This window comes from Quercus suber, unplaced genomic scaffold (assembly GCF_002906115.3).
Source record: "Quercus suber isolate HL8 unplaced genomic scaffold, Cork oak 2.0 scaffold_107, whole genome shotgun sequence".
NCBI classification, from domain to species: Eukaryota; Viridiplantae; Streptophyta; class Magnoliopsida; order Fagales; family Fagaceae; genus Quercus; species Quercus suber.
In genome coordinates, this window is record NW_027069572.1 from 770,118 (window position 1) to 776,853 (window position 6,736).

Consider the following 6,736-nt stretch of genomic DNA (forward strand, 5'->3'; position numbering starts at 1 on the left):
TCTTTTTTTTTTTTTTTTTTTTTGGATAGGTAGTAAGAGTAATATTAATCTTGAAGAAAAAATGAAGAATGAAAATACATGGTTTTTATGATTTAATAGATTGATTTAATATTAGGGTAAATTGCAAATATCTCCTAATGTCTCTCAGAGTTTCACATAGTCCCCTGTCACTCCAATTGCTCTCAAATTAAGAACAAATTAACAAGCATGAGAAGGAAAAGTTGAAGAGAGCTTTGATTGTTCTGTGGTTGTATTTCTTTTTGGATTTGGTGGAACTTTTGTGTTTCTCACTTGTTGCTGTATTTATTCCCAAATGCTTCAGCTTAGCCTGTGGTCCTTCAGCTTTCCTTTGCAAACTCAACAGCTTGCAACTCATGAGGTTAGTTTTTTGTCAACCTATCATAACTTGTGAGCCAAGTCTTGCTTTCAGCCTAACATAATAGTAATGGTATGATTGTGCTTCTGATTTTAATGGATTTTATCTAGAATTCACTTGGATGAAAAATGTAATTCCGTTGTACTAGGCATAGAGGGGCTCACTATCTTGACTGATTATTTAAGCATGGAAAGGATGAAAGCTTCTGCACAATATTTAGAAACATGTAAAATATACAGATATCTGACCCCCAGTGTCCTCTTTCAATGGTACTTTCTTGTATTTGGTTGATGCTACTGAAGTGGGTAGTCATGTCTTGCCCTGTTGCTTTATTCTTGAGACTTATTAATTTTAAAATTTATTTTTCCATTTATTTATTTTTTTTTTTTTTTTGCATGAAACTAAAAGGTGAATCAATATTTTGTATTTTAATTTCTAAAAAAAATAAAAAAAATTTTGTATTTTAGAGCTCTGTTTTTGTTGGTTTCGTTGAAATTTGCTTGTGTGTTTCACATTAGTTTAATTTGGTAGAAGTCTTGGAGATGTTAAATGTTCGTTTGTGAAGGTTCAACAAATATGATTGTGTGGTGTGGAGTATGATACTGCGTAAATTTCTTCCCTTTTTGGTTTGATTTTCATGTTTGTGAGTTCTTATGAGCTGTGTTTTATATTCCTTAGGGTGTTGTGTACAATCGGCCAAGGGAATCAGATACTGGATTTAAGCTAGGTTGGGATCTTCATCTGGTGCATAATTAAACACCATTTTGGATTGAATTGGGTGGATTTGGAAAATTAGGGATTTTTAAATTGGTAGGTTACACGCACAACAAGTGGATTGTGAACTCAAGTCTTCACCTTACACCTTGCTCTTACTAGGAAAGTTGGTGCAATTTTAGTTAGAGCTTTCTGATTTTTTTTTTTGTTTTCTTTTCTACTAATTATATAAAACAGATTGTTTTGGTTTGTGTTGAGCAAAACGGTTTGTTTTGTGAGAATAGCAAGATTCACCATTTTAGTCAAAATAGAATACAATTCAAAACAAAATTCACCGTTAAATCTAGAGTCCAAAGATATTGTTAGACAAAGAGAGGGAGGACACAGATTTGGTGAGCCAAAGAGATGGAAAAGGTAGTAATAGAGAGTAGGTGGTTTTGCCATTTCACCCGCTTGGTATGGTTTTTTTTTTTTTTGATAGGGGTTCTGTGTGGGTTTGTTGTAGAGAGAGGAGGGGGGGGGGGGGGGGGGGGGGGAAGAAGGAGAAGAAAAGGGGCTCCTCGGCCACAGTCCGAGGAGCATCCCCCCAGTTGTAAAATAACTCTAAGTATTTTCTTTTATAAAAGAGTTCATGCTTGGTAAACGAAGGCCAGCGCCTAAACCTTGAACCCATGCTCTAAAAATTTATTGTTTGGGTTTGTTGGATTGAAAACTCATTCGTATTCAGGGTCAAATCCAAACTGAGTCCCTACAATATGCATTGGAAAAGTTTTACAAGAATTGAATGATCCTCTTCCTACTAAGATTTACTAACATTATCCAACGCAGCTTTGAGTCCACAAATTTTTTTAGTTATGTAGATGTTACAGTGTGAACCTCCTGTCCACGAATCTAAGTACCCACTTAAAGATTTTGATCAATTCAAAAGTTATGGTAACTTTTAAGGAATTGTAGAGTAAATTATATTATGCACAATACACTCTTTTAATCATAATAATTTATTTTTGGATAATCATAATAATTTATCTATTATGATTATATTATATCATTTTATAGATGTTACTCAAATTTAAGTTTCCTTAAAGCCTACCAGTGACATTTGCTATATGTTTTGGTTGCATCTTTGCATTGTGCCATTTTAGGGAGTTACACAGCTTCACTCTGTGGGGTAGGTTATTCTTGAGGAGCCTACCAGGTGCTGACTTTGAGGAATATGGGGTGCTTTGCTGAGCATATATTCATGAATAAGTGGTACTTAAAATATTATTAAAACAGGATTTTGAAAATATTTTTATTTATTTATAAAAATTACACGTTCAATAAAAATCCATCATCTACTTTTTTACGTCTATTTTCATGTTTTAACTGTGGATATTTTAATTAAGCCTGTTAAAATGTCTAAATCAACGTATCAAATTATCAATCGTAGATATTGTGTAAAATGAAAGATGTAAAATATTATAAGAAAATATTTCACCCCCCCCTCTTTACTTTACTTGCTTTTCTTATATAGTCTTCATCTTCCTATCTCCTTCTTCCATCTGTTAATCATCCATTTGCCTCTCTTCTGGCCGTCTGTCCCATCAGATGCCTTATTAGTACTCAAGTGGTTCACTCTGATCAACGTTGCCCTGCTAAGGGGTTATATCACCATTAATGCAGTCAGAGGGGTTAGGTGAATGCATTAAGTGTGAGGGTGACAGCTTACTTTGGGCCTGGTCTTTCCCAAAAATCATCATTGTCATACCGAGGACAAGGAGGTCCTCGGCGTGGATTGGGAAAAGAGGCTTTCCCCAATTTAGCCTTGAATGGTCAGTATTCCTCGGCGTGGGCCTTGGGCCTACTACACGATGGGTCGAGGCTATCAGGCCCACGGGCCCCACACATATTTTTCTACTCCTTTACAAATCTATGAATATTTACTAAAATTAGACTACTTCTAATATGAATAAACTAGAAATAATACTTTGATATTATATGGACATATTTACAAGATTATAAAATCCAATCTTATGTCTATATATTATATTTTTAGACAAGTATACACATAAAGATATAATATTATATATTTAAATCAAGTCTCATATTCACAAGTTTGTTCACGAATACATTACAATATTCAAACTTGATTCATTTAATAATTGAGCCTAAATTTTGGCTTGAGCTTGGTTTTCTTGCAAAATAAATGAACATAGACAAGTATTTTCTTTATTTGTGGTCCAGCTATTTATAAACAATTTGATTCATTTACAATATATTTTGGTCGATGTTTTGATTTTAAATCCAAAAACTTGAGTGTTCCTCTTTCCAATAGTAAGTTATTTTTGGGGGTTAATTTGTCAAGATTTTATATAAGCATTTTAAAATTTTGGAATATCAACATTAGAAATTGAAAATATTGAATCACCAAAATTAACTTCTAAATTATTTAAATTTTTTCTTTTTATTATCTCATTATTTGTTCAACATTCTTCTAAGTAGAAAATAAATTATTGCGCCAAGTTATTTATTTAAAAAAAAAAAAAAAAAAAAACACTGGACCCCCATCTGATACAGCCATAATATTAATAAGAGGCCTCCTTTGTGGATCTGACCATCCATCAGAAACTATACTTACACCATTTTCAAGCCAAGAGTCCTTAATTGGTTTCAAAAGCCTTTCAACATTAGCTCTTTCTTTTTGCAAAAGTGTTGTTCTAAAGGCATTGTATCCAGGAGGAAGATAACCCGGAATGCTATGGGTAGCAGCATATGCATAGGAACTACGATAATATGGGTTCCTTGCAAAGTTAAACGGAAGCCCACCGGTGTAAAACATCCTAGCAATTCTGCTATCCAAATCATGCCTAGCACTATTCTGGAATGCTCTCTCCAAAGGAGAATCCACCTTCCTCCTCTTACTATCAACCGGATTTGTACTATCACTCCCTTCTTGTCTTCGAAATGGAGAAATAGGAGCAAGCCCACGACCTGGGGGAGGTGGGGGTAAGGGAATTTCACTTCTCCGTTCTCTCTCTCTCTTATCATTCTCTACTTGATCATGCATTCGTTGCATTTCCTGCCTATGGTTCTTCGCCTTAGGACATGCTCTAATACCTTTGCCAGAAATTGCTAATAAATGAGCCTTAACCCTAGAATAGGATCCCATTAAAACTACATCACAATAGTTGCACTTAAAGTATGTGTTTCCACCTGATTTAACAGAAGCACCAGGTGGTTTGTCTACTTTAGTCACATACTGCCAAAGAGGAGATTCATCATTTACTTCTTGATTAGATGAAGGCGAAGTTTCTGTGCTAGTAACTTCGTCCATTGCAAATTCAATAGATTGAATTTAACCTACAAATAATAACTATTAACTAAATAAATTAATAATAAATCAAACCCAATTTCACAAATTCACAAATCCACAAATCACAAATTCAGTCAGTCAGTCACCCTACAAGCCTAAGATAAAAGTTACAGAAAAATTAAGAAAATGCACTTGTTTTTTACATAATTTATAAGTAGAATAACAAATTAACAATACACACAAATCCCAAAATCATTTCCAAAATACACACAAAATGAGTATCTAAACAATCATCAACACACCTATCATTAATTCATTATTTACTAACAAGTGCAACAAGTCATTGCTCAAATTTCATAATAAGTAGAATAGCAAACTAAGATTCACAATCAAACACAACAGAGAGGGACGAAATCGGGTTAAAAAACAAGCACACAAACACAACAAACACAGCACAGAGAAGAGAGAAATAGAGACTAAAAGATAAGTAAAGAAAATAGATAGCACACCTGAAGGAAGAACGCGGCAGAGAGTGAAAGGCTGGAGGCGGAGTTGTGCGCGGCCGAGAGCAGTAGAGCACAGAGAGAAAGAGAGATGAGGGCGGAGAGCACAGAGAGAAAGAGAGATGAGGCAGTGAGGGACGGACTGAGAGTGAAAGAATGGGTTTTGGGTGAGTCTGATGTAATTTTAGGTTAGTTGAAACGGTGCGTTTCGCACCTTTTTTTTTTTTTTTTTTTTTTTTTTTTTTTTTTAAATTTCCGCCGGAATCGGAAATTTCAGAATCGGCCGATACGGCCCGAGTCGGCCCGGTTCGCGCCGCGTCGGCCCGAGTCGGCGCTGCCACGTGGCCGGACACGTCCCGACGCGGCACGGACTCGCGGTCAGCGGCGTCCCTGCCGCGTCGCCGAGTCCGACTCCGGTGCGGCTCCTCTGGAGCCGCGTCGGTGCTTTCGAGGTGGCTACGCTCTTTCGTATCAAACTTTCAGAATATATTTTTTTCAGAACAAGTTTAGCTTTTAAAATATTTCTTTTAGCCGGAACTAGTTTTTAGGGACTTGTTAAAGGCAAAAATTAAAATGTCTTTTTGTGTTTTTAATGTGGGAAGGGGTTACAACTTACAAGTATAGTTCAACTGACTTTTTTTTTTTTTCGACTTTCAGATTTTGGTCTTTAACGGTAGGTGAGTAGGCCCTTCTCTGCCTTTGGTCAACTCTCAGTTTAGAGTTACCCATGGCCTGAAAGTGAAAGGGAGAGGTTACTTACCAGTTGAAGCAAGTAATCTTGTCCAATAACCTATGTGAAAGGGCAGCTTAAAAGTAATATATATATATAGTAAATCTATATTAAGGCTACTCTTAAGGCAACCAGAGCCAGAAAAACAGGGTTTTTAAGTGAACTAGTGATCTTTATTTAAAAAGGGTTCAACGTACATTAATCATCTATTTTTTAAAAAAAAATTATGAAAAATTAAAAAAATTGTCAAAAAAAAGTTAATTTTTTTTTAATTTTTTCATAAAAAATTTTCTAAAATAGTTTATGATGGTGTAAGAAAAATGCCAAACTGATTTCTCGTCCATATGGCCGTCCATGACAACGTACAAAGTGGAGAATGAGTGGCTCTTATGCTCGTCCCTCTCTTACCGTCCTTTACCACTCGTCCAATGGGGGACGTACTAGCAGCGAACCTCGTCCGTCCTTAATGATGGACAGACGAGGTTCACCCTTAATGATGGACGGACGAGGTTCACCAAGAGTCATGACACTTTTCCAAAAGCCAAGAGTCACGTTGTTGCAAACCAAGCCATCTGTTCACTGTTGAACACAAGTCCCGATGAGGTAACTTCCATGACAGTTATGGAAGTTACCTCTGAATCCTCCAAACTCTACGACGATAGGAGAAATAACTGTCAAGCTAACACTATATAAAGACCCTTCTACGCAGAGGTATGGACACTTTTGGACTCTGAAAAAATATTGGTGAAGTCTTTGAAGTGCTTTCTTTTCTACTTCAATCTACTAACTTTACCATCGGAGGATTCAAAACCGGCCTCCATCGGTCTTCTTTGATCTTCTTTGGTTTTTCAGGACTCACCCTTCAAGATCTTCAACACCCGAAGACCTTTCAGCCCACTGATAATCAAGGACTCATCAGTTTATTCCTAAAATAGTTTACTAATGTATATCATAAGGGTATATGTTAGTAAAAATCTTATTTAAAAAATATATGATGCTTGATTATATACATTGGCGGAGGGAGGGGGCTATGGCCCCGGTTTTGAAAAAAAATCCCTCCTTGTATTTTCTATGAAAAATAAAAAATTTATATTAGTTTTTGCACAATGCCCCCCCCCCCC